The sequence below is a fragment of the Onychostoma macrolepis genome, chromosome 15 (assembly GCF_012432095.1).
Source record: "Onychostoma macrolepis isolate SWU-2019 chromosome 15, ASM1243209v1, whole genome shotgun sequence".
NCBI lineage: Eukaryota > Metazoa > Chordata > Actinopteri > Cypriniformes > Cyprinidae > Onychostoma > Onychostoma macrolepis.
Window position 1 is genome coordinate 27,171,633 of NC_081169.1, and position 11,522 is coordinate 27,183,154.

Consider the following 11,522-nt stretch of genomic DNA (forward strand, 5'->3'; position numbering starts at 1 on the left):
CACACTACTGTATTTACAAACAGATGCATTAAAATTCACACTCGAGGCACCAATTATCAGCATGATCTGTTTGGCCTTGTCGTAATTGTGATTAATATCACAAGGTGTTGCAGCGTCAAGCTTTGTGCATGTGAATGACCTTGTGTGAGGCCATAGGATAAAGCATGCACCGCAAATATTCACTGCAAAAAGAGATGTTAAAAATGACATGTTGTGCAGAATTTTAACATGGAGAGTGTGCTCAGGGACAACACATATTGTGTCAAATTTAACACAATTTGTGTGTTAAGATGGATCACACATCTACTGTGTAATGTAATTTAACACACAATGTGTCATTTAAACACATGTGTAACTGAAAATTATCAGAAACTGCTATTTAATGTGTTAATATGACAAAAAATAATAAGCATTACCATCAATTTGTAATTCTACAAAATTGAAATAAAACAAGACAGATGTAAAAATGTTAGCAATTTAATTTGTCAAATGTTGTCAGGGTAGAGAACAATGCATGCACAGAAGCACAACAGTGTTCTAAATCTCAATTTCATAAACTTAATTTAGATGATTAGATGACACAAATGCCTTGTAATGCACTACAACTATTAGCTACAATACAGTATACATTAAATAGCGTTACCAACATCGACTACACCTACACCAGTCAAGACTATCAGATAACATCTCTCATACCATAAGATCAACTTAACATAAAATGTCAGATACAAGATAAAACTTTCCAAATCAGACAACAAATAAACATTTTAAATTGGTCAGTGACAATTAATCTATAGTTTGTCATTTTTCTTCATAATACAAAAGCATTACAAAGTGTTGCCAACATCAATTGCACTTACGGTTAACAGAAACAAGATCAGAGTATAACATTTCTCATAAAATAAGATCAACTTAATCTCATAAGAAAGTCAGATAGTTTTTTGATACATATAAACATTTTAGTTCAGACAAACATTCAGGCACATATTTTGAAATCACTCTTGTAAATATTGTAAAATTTTAAGTGCATACTAATTATGAAATAATACTTCTTGTTACATCCACTAGTTGTTTTTGATGAAGAATGCACTTGGGCCACAAAAGAGGCAACACGGTAAGTAGGAATGTCAGTTTTAAAAGGAAGAGAATGTGGTGTTTCAATATTAGATGTGCCAGTCTTAGAAAGTGAAGACAGAACTAATCTGTGGTGGACAGAAGTTTCACACCTGGAATATCTTGTCCACAGCACGTCAGGCCCTCATCCACAGAAATGGTCATTCTGTCAATCCTCGCAATGATGTATTGTCATGTTGTGCTCTTCAAACGCTCAATGTAGATTGGCTGTGGTCCAGTCTTTGATGCGGTCTCAAAACTGCTGCAGAGGGATGCAATATGGCTCCAGGCTTAGAGTTAAGGGGAAAAAAAACAAATACACTTCAGGAGTTTAGAAAGCATCAAGACATAATTAAAGGAATAACTGTCCATGTAAAACATACAGTGTTACTAACAATATCAGAACTTTTGCATTGTCTGTTAAAATATCTTAAAGGGATATTTCACCCAAAAATGAAAATGATGTTATTGTTACTGTTGTTGTTACTCCCCCTCATTGTAACGGGCTGATGAGACGTGAGACGTGCGGATCCAAGTGCAAGCTTTATTTAGAAACAAGGTCAAAATACAAGCAGGGTCTAACAACTGGCAAACAGGTATATAGAGGGCTAGACAAGAGAGGTAATCCAAAACGTGAGCAATAATCCAGGCAAGGCACGAACAATATCCAAAGGGCAAGGCAGAGAGATAGTCCAGGTACACAGAAATAATCCAGGCAGGACATAAACAGAGTCCGAACGGTGAGACAGGGGTAAATACAGGGAACACAGACTAGAAAACAAGAAACAGGTTCCATATCGCAGCTAACACTAGGGGAGTGATAAACGCAGGACAATACTGGAACTGAACAGGAACACGGAATGGCACGGTAAGGCAGCTAGCGCTTGAGGAGTGCTATATGCAGATCAATACTCGGCAAACTAGATCAGGATCTGAGTGTGTTTATATGGTGTGTGTGTGTAATAGCTCTCAGGTGAGGTCTTTTTCAGACACACTTACAGTTTTTTTCAACTGCTTGCACACAAAATCTTTACTTGTCACTCAATTTCTGAAACCTGACACTCAAACACCAGAACCACACACCAAATCTGCAAAACCTTACACTAATTCTCGGCATTTGACTCAGTTTTCAATTTCAGAAAACACTTTTTGCAAAACACAACACACAATTCTCTATGTAACACACAAAAATCTAACAGGAAGTATCTTGATTTCCTTTTTCAAACACAACCATTTACAGTTTTTTTGGATTGCTTACACACTAAAATTAAAAGTAGTACACTATTAGCAAAACCTTACACTCAAGAAGCAAAACATCAGCCCATATTTGCACAACTATAAGCACATTGTCAAAACTCTACACACAGTGATTTGCAAAACACTAAACACACTTAACATACATTACACACAAAAATCTATCATGAAGTCACTTCCTTGCAATACCAAAGCACTGACTGTCAAATTACCGCACCGTCCAACCAATTGGTTCAACACAGTCATCAGGTGTGCAAACACTTGTTTGCTTAATTGTAGACACACCAATCAGGTGTATAAGCACTATAAAAAGCAGCAGGTGAGTTCATCGGTCTTCAAGCACAATGGAAAGAGTCAGAGAAAGAGTAAGAGGAGGAGGAGAACGAGGAGGAGGAGGAAGGGGAGGAAGAGGAATCAACAGAGGAAGAGGAAAAGATGGAGGCCATGCTGGAGGTAGAGGTAGAGGTAGAGGTAGAGGAAGACAAGAAGGTGCTCAAAGAGGACCGAATCTGACAAATGAGATCCGCGCAACACTGGTTGACCACGTTGTCAACCACGGCCTGACGCTGAGGGAGGCTGGACTGCGAGTACAGCCAAATCTAAGCCGATACACAGTGGCAAGTGTGATAAGAACATTTCGACTGGAAAATAGGTATTGTAAAAATATCATCATATCAAAAACATCTGCACGGTTTCAGTAACTGCTTACAGTACTGTATTCTATGCACTATCAGCACTTCTGTTACCTTTTCCTGTGAAATTACTGTACTATTGTATACTGTTTTTTTTTCTACATAGGATTGAGGGTCAGGAACGACAAGGGGAAGGCCTCCTATGTTCACAGAACAGCAAGAGAGGAGATAGTAAACATGGTTTTGGCCAACAATGCTATAACACTCAATCAGCTCCAAGCTAACATTGTCAATAACCATGCCAGTTTCAACGATATCCATCAGGTCTCAACATCAACACTGGCACGCATCCTAAAAAAAACATATTCAAATGAAGCAAATTTATCGAGTGCCTTTCGAGCGCAATTCCGAAAGGGTGAAACGACTGCGGCATGATTATGCAGAGGTATGTATTCACTTTAGCAGTGTGATCTTGCATACTGTCTCATAATATTTTACTGTACTGTAATATGTATACTAGATCTACACTGAACTACACAATTTTGCCTGACACTGTTCTTCAGGGAGTTTTACGAATGGATGGAGAGGAGATCCAGCATGAGTTCATTTACGTAGATGAGGCTGGGTTCAACCTAACGAGAACATGAAGGAGGGGAAGAAACATCATTGGCCACAGGGCTATAGTCAATGTCCCAGGGCAACGTGGGGGTAATATAACACTCTGTGCAGCCATTACACAGAATGGAGTCCTCCACCGCCATGCCCATATGGGCCCTTACAACACAGCACTCATACTTACATTCTTGGACCAATTGCACAACATAACAGCAGCAAATCAAATCGATCATATGCAATATATTGTTGTCTGGGACAATGTGTCTTTCCACCGCTCTGCTCTGGTTCAGAACTGGTTTCAGCAACATCCACATTTCACCGTCCTATATCTTCCACCATACTCTCCATTCCTCAACCCTATAGAAGAGTTTTTCTCGGCATGGCGGTGGAAGGTATATGATCTCCGTCTCCAGGCTGAGGTACCCCTCATCCAAGCCATGGAGGAGGCCTGTGACCAGATGGAGGTAGCAGCAATGCAAGGATGGATTCGTCATTCAAGACGTTTCTTTCCAAGGTGTCTTGCTAATGACAACATTGCCTGCGATGTTGATGAAATTCTCTGGCCAGATCCAGCTAGGCGAAGAGACAATGTCTAGTTTTTTTTACAGTAAACTTACAGTACAATACGTAAAGTGACATTTTGTTACAATATTATGAATCTCCATGTCAACATTTTGGGCGTGTTGAGAAATAAATGAGTTTCTTCAGTCTGCAACATTGGTCTTGTGTAGTGTTTGGTGGATTTACATTATATTTGTACTTTGTTGATGGTAGCCTACTCTAATCATAGGGAAGTAGAAGTGCTAAAAGTGTTTAAGGTTTATCACAGCAGAGTGTAACTCGTGCAAACAGAGTATAGTAATGTGAAACGTGTGTTTCATATGGTAACAAAGTGTGGTTTTTAAACAGAAGTGTATAGTTTTTACAAGAGTGTTTAATTATGCAAAGGATCTGTAGTGTTGTGCTAATTGTGTGTAGTGTTTTGAAAACACGGGCCCTGTTTTGAAAATCGTGCTTAAGCAATCCAAAAAAACTGTAAGTACAAAATTAGTACACGAAAATAGAGCACTTTAAGTACATTATGGAAGTGCACTTGTTTTTCACCTGGGATAGCATGTCAATCTATTTTTGGTATATACTTATCATGAAATAAACATATTTTAAATAAAATAATATTTATTTATCACTAGGGTGTGAGTCTTGTGCAAAAATGTCTGTTATTTTCTGTGTTCCAGTGTGGTGCAAGGCCTTGTGGTCTGTTTGACAGTTGGTTTGGATGTGTGTATGTGTGTGTGTACCTGTTTTTCTATTCAGGTGGGGACTAACAGTTTTTTTCAACTGCTTACACACGTTTTCAAAACAATGTCACCTTTTTTCAAAACTCTACACACAATTCCCAAAACTGCACACACAAAATGCAAAATGCCTCACATCTCCTTCAAAATGTAACACTGCATTCAAAATGCCACAAACACATGTCAGAATGAAGCATTTGCATCAAATGGCAAACACTTCTTTCATAATAGTAAATGTTTGGATATACCATGTAAACACTGTTGTTCTAAATCTAAAGCTCTTTGATCTTTCATAGGCTTATATCTACATTTCAATACAATGTTCTACAGTGAAAGTAATCTGCTGAGAGGGGTAACAAGTACACTGTAAACACCAATGCAATGTAGAAACAGAAAATATTTAGTTTTTTTCAGCTGCTTACACACATTTTCAAAACTTTGTCTCTCTTTTTCAAAACTTTACACACAAATCCAAGAATTGCACACACAAAATGCAAAATGCCTCACATCTCTTGCAAAATGAAGCACTGCATTCAAAATAACACACATATCTCAAAATCAAACATTTGTCTTACATTGCAAAAACTTTCGCCATAATATTATATTTTTGGATATACCATATACACACAGTTATTCAAAACCTAAAGCTCTTCTTTCATGAGCTCCTGGGTACATTTCTGTACAAGACTGAAAGTAATTGGCAGAGAGATTAAAAATTCCATGAAAAATTCATGGTAAACATGAACGCAAGATTGAAAACAAACTTTTTTTTTTCTTGTTTTTTTTTTTTAACTGTAAGCATTCGTAGTTCTGAATACAGTATTACACAATAATACTAGGAAGGAAATACATTGTTTGCATCCATTGTTCAAAACCTACAGTTTTTCTTCGTCACTTTGGTGCATTTCTCGAATTATCCTTACTGTAATACCGGCAAAGAAGTATGTGCATTTCTCAAAACAATTTGTACAAACAGCACCACACAATGGATTACCTGCGAAAGCCTGTAACTTACTCAAAATCTTTAGTTCATCACTCAAAAGTAAGTATTTATGTCAATGAACATATCAGAGCCATCATAATGAAAAGTCCTTGTTTCATTTTTCACAAACAAGATGGTCAAAATGCTTAGTCATGTTGTCAAAATAACAGTGCACTCTGTCAGTATTACCTGATGTAAACTATGACAACAGTTTGGATCACAGTTACTGTATTGAAATGTAGAAGGCTGCACTTCTTATGTATGCCATATATCCATTTCAAAAGTACAAATTCACACATTACTGTATATGTGATATTGATTGAAAGAGACTGGATCGAATTCACAGTTACACTTTTACTAATGGTCTGACTTGCACAGAGAACCATATAAATAATACATTTTGACCAACATGACATTAGCAACTGATAATGTAAGAAACCACAGACAATCAGTTGCATGAATGTACCAAAGCAATCACAACTGTGACTAGATGATGTGGAGGTTGAACAAAGTAGTTTTGAGAATTTCATTTTTGATCTGAGAAATGCGTCAAAGCGACGAAGCAAGAAAAACTGTATAACTTAGCCTGTGGCCTATTTATAGGCCTGTTCTAAAGCCATGATTGGTTGGTGTTAAATAAAGCAATGAGTGTTTGTGCATATGAGGAGTGTGTGTGTGTGACCTGGTGAATAAGTGTAGCATTTTGATTGGTTGTTTGGAAAAGGAAAGCAAGTCACTTCCTGTTAGATTTTTGTGTTTTAGGTAGAGAACTGTAGTGTTTTGAAAAAAGTGTTTTATGCAATTGAAAACTGAGTCAAAGGCTGAGAAATAGCTTACGGTTTTGGAGATTTGGTGTGTAGTTTTGCACTTTGAGTGAGAGGTTTCAGAAATCGTGTGACATGAAAATATTTTGTGTGTAAGCAGTTGAAAAAAACTGTAAACCTGAATACACACAGACTCATGGGGACTTTTTGAAAATCTAAAAATGCCTGTAGTTTCCTGTAAGGGGTAGGTTTAGGTGTAGGGTTGGTGTAGGATGATAGAATATACGGTCTGTACAGTAGAAAAAGCATTACGCCTATGGAGAGTCCCCACAAGGATAGCAAACCAGACGTGTGTGTGTGTGTGTGTGTGTGTGTGTGTGTGTGTGTGAGAGAGAGTGTGAGTGTGTGTGTGTGTGTGTGTGTGTGAGTGAGTGTGTGTCAGTCATTGCATTGTATCATATTCTCCATGAATTCACACTACTGTATTTACAAACAGATGCAATAAACCATTTATCAGAATGATCTGTTTGGCCTTGTGAAATTGTGACCAATATTGCAATGTTTTGCCACGCCTTGTGGTCAGTTTGACATCAAGCTTTGTGAATGACCTGGTCAAATTCAGTTTCAGTGTTGAAAGTGTTCAGTTATTTATTTATTTATTGGTAGAATAATAACCCACACAGAAACACAGATAAAATAGTTTATAAATAGTATAAAAAATATGAATAGTAAATTACAAGTATGATGTTAAGTTCAGTTAAAGAAAACTTACAAGTATTATTGCAGTATAAACCTGTATAGATTACTGAGTGTATATCAAAGCGTACTTTCATAAACTAAAACAATTGTGCTACAAGTTTTTAACTAGTATATCAGTATATCCATAGGTACACTTGTCATATAGTTGCAGTACAAACAATAAATGTAATTTTATACTGGTTGTGTACTCAAAGTTTTCTACTGTTACACTTAAAGTATACTTAAGTATACTTTTATAAACTATTTTTAAATGAATTTAGTAGGCCTACCCAATTTAGTTTAGTAGTGTTGAAATAGTGCACTTACAAGTGTATTACTAGTACACTGATAAACTTAAAGTATACTTATGTACTTAATAAAATGAACTTGAAGTATACTTATTTTTTCACAACTTGATGAAGTGAACTGTATTTATGATGGCGATTAATACGATAATGCTAATTACTGGATTTGGTTTGTAGCACCAAATTTTTGAAAAACTTTGTTTTGTCACAAGAGTTTTGTTTAAAACACTTAATTTCATGTACATTTATTTATTACAATTTATTGTTATGCCTGCAAAGTCTACACACATTTACAATAATGTAAACAAAAAATAGTATGACAGTCGACAGAGAACAAATTATTGAAATCACTTTTATTGGGCACCGAACAGGTGTTAAAGAATTTTACTTCAAAGTGTTTGGTCAGAAAGAATTCTATTTAATAATTAAGTAATTCATTTCACAGTCCATAGTATTTTGGGCAAAAAGAGTTTTATGAAAGGTATGAGGTGCAAATCATTCATTAACACACAGCGTTTGATCACTGGAGCAAGGTTTACATAAAGTAATCATAAAAGATGCATAAAAAATAAAAACTTGATAAAAGAAATTTATTAAAAATGAATAAGAACATTTGAACATGTAAGCATTTTCTTAAACTTTCTTCTCAGGCAGTCAGAAAGCAATCACATTCATTCATGGCATTCCATTTGTACTCTTACACCGATAAACAGGCAATTGCTCACGAATCTTTAGGAGATTTTTAGCCATATCCTTCCTCCAGGCGTCCTTCTGGCAGATCTTAATAAAAACAAAAACATTCATTGCCTCTTTTCTGATATTTTTCCAGTTCGAAAGGCCATGCTGAATATTGTCTTAGTCACACAAGTGAGTTGTAAGAATAGAAAACTACACAGCTATTCTGCCTCTGCTAGAAGTTTGTCCATGGGAAAACTGACTGGAGGAAAGGGCAGAGAATGTTATTTTTATTTTGTTGTCATTCCATTTGGTCTTGTAGCAGTGACACTTGTTTTGATGATGTGCAAGTACACATTCTGTGTAGTTATTGAGAAGATTTCTCACATGTTCAAGTTCTGCCTCTTTCTCCCTGTCTGAATATCACGATGGCATGATGAAACCCTTCAATGATGCCTGAAGTGAAAACATCACTTTCAACACAAAAGTTGAGTTACATTCATGCAGAGGGTGGTCTGAAGCAGTGGTTCTCAACCAGTACACCCCTATTTAACATTCAGAATAAAGCATAACCCCACCAACAGCAACTGTGAAGACTAAATAATAGGTTACATTTCTGTTTTTCACCAAACCCTATCGTGCACCTTAAGAACACTTATATATGGAATATATGGCACAAGTCACATTGGACCATTCTATGATAGTTTTGCAAATTCGCGTTCTTTTTTAAAGCTTGAAAGGAGAGTCACCATGTCATTACAGTACATGATCCAGTGTGAACATGACAATTTAAAAAAAAAAAAATACTCCTTTTGTGTTCAGAGAAAGAAAGGTCATAAGGCTTTAGAAAAACATGAAGGTGAGTAAATAATGGTTTAATAATAAAGTACATCTTGGTTTTTGAGTGAATTATCCCTTTTAAGAAAACAACCTCTGAGGTCTGTCTTGTCATAATTCTCTATTGTTATTAAAATATACAAAATAGTCTTATTTGAGTTTGCATTTTTGCATTTTTTTTTTCCATGTATTCCATTCTTCTAACCCACAAAAGAGGGAGAGCTGGGAGCTTTGAACCTTATGTGTGTATAAGGTACTCACTGCTTGTGTGTAAAAACAAAGAATAAAACCGAAAGTATGGTGCATAGAAATGTTTTTATTTTCCCAAGCAGTGTTTATGAAACCATTACACCCAAGCATTACAATAAAGCATTTTAATTAATATATATTGTGACGAGGTGGAAGAATCACGCGACAAGGAGAGCTCAAATAAATACCCCGGAGGGTGGATTTATTCAACAGTGGGGTGAGTGAGATAGGTGCAGGGTGGCTGGAAGCGGCGGTGTGGTGCTCTCTTGTGCGGGGTTCTGGCTTGGGCGGTGGCAAAGTCCGTGGTGCCCTCGTCAGGGCTGGGTCGGTCGGTCACTCGCTTGCCTCTGTAGGAGAGAGAGAGAGATCAAACACACACATTAAGTCTCGATCGGGAGAAAGTCCGCTCTCCTCTCACCCAGCCGCTTCTGGCTTATATGGTCGGGGTTTGATGAGTGTCAGGTGTGACCGGCCCAGCCCTGATGAGCTGGCACAGGTGTTCCGTCTTTGTCTCCAGGGCAACGCTGATGAGAACTCGGGATACTCGTCACAATATATATATATATATATATATATATATATATATATATATATATATATATATATATATATATATATATATATAGAAAACATTGGGGTCCACAAAGAAGTAAACCCATGTGGTAATAATGGCAGATGTTTCTGAAAACAAAATCATTAATTTACTGGTACAAAGGTGATTATAATCACTCACAGAACAGTCATTTCTTTAATCGAATGAACTTTTACACTCCCCTGTCAGAATTTACTCATTTGTACGAATTATATGCCTACTTTGTGAAAGAAAAAGCAAAAGGCAGCATATGAAAGCTCCATTTGAGCATTGAAGCATATCTTCAAAAGATTCAGCAGCTAACTAGCACATCAGGCAATTTAAAGCATTTCTTTCAAACTCAAGTGAGCAAGTCAGACCTAATTTAATTTAAAATGTTAATTTAAACATCGGTCTATCACTCTTTCATTTGAACCTGGTTCTCCACAAAGGTCACAGCCATATTGGTTACAGCGGTAAAGTGGCACACGATCAGCAATCATCCGTAGTTTCTCATGCAGATTTGTCTTTTTTGATGCAGATTTGGCCTCATCAGTAACAACGATGAGACTGCCTATAGGGAGGAGATCCAGCACCTGGCCACATGGTGCACTGAAAATAACCTGCTCCTCAACACCACCAAAACGAAGGAGCTCATCGTGGACTTCAGGAAGGAGTCAAGAGGCACACACGACACCATCCACATCAATGGAATGGCTGTTGAGCGTGTCTCCAGTTTCAAGTTCCTGGGGATCCACATCTCGGCGGACATGTTGTGGAAAACCAACACCTCCAGCCTGGTCAAGAAGGCTCACCAGCGCCTCTTCTTTCTGAGGACACTGAGGAAGAATCAGCTCTCCTCGGCTATCCTGGTGAACTTCTATCGCTGCGCAATAGAAAGCATCCTGACCAACTGTGTCACAGTATGGTATGGGAGCTGCTCTGTTGCGGAGCGCAAGGCACTGCAGCGGGTGGTGAAAACTGCCCAGCGCATCACAGGGACTCCACTACCTGCCATCGAACACATCCAGAGAAACGCTGTCTGCATCGAGCTCGCAGCATCCTTAAGGACTCCTCTCACCCAGCCCACAGACTGTTTTCTCTCCTGCCCTCCGGCAGGCGTTTCAGGTGCCTCCGGACCAGGACCAGCAGATTAAAGAACAGTTTCTTCCCAGAGCTGTCTCTTTACTGAACTCTAACCCCGTTGATCCACTTCCTCATATATTATTAACTCTTCTCCTACCTCACATCTGCCTTATTTGCACTACTGACTGAATGTAAATTTTATTACAGTAACAACTGTTTACTTTTGTATCTTGCACTACCATACCTAAATTGGACTATACTCATTTGCACTGCCGACTGTTGTTTACATTATCAATGTTTACATTAGCATTTTGCACCGTACGTCTAATTGTAATATGCAATCATTTCCACTGCACTTTACACCTTGTCTATAGTAATAACCATCTGTATATATATTATATTGATA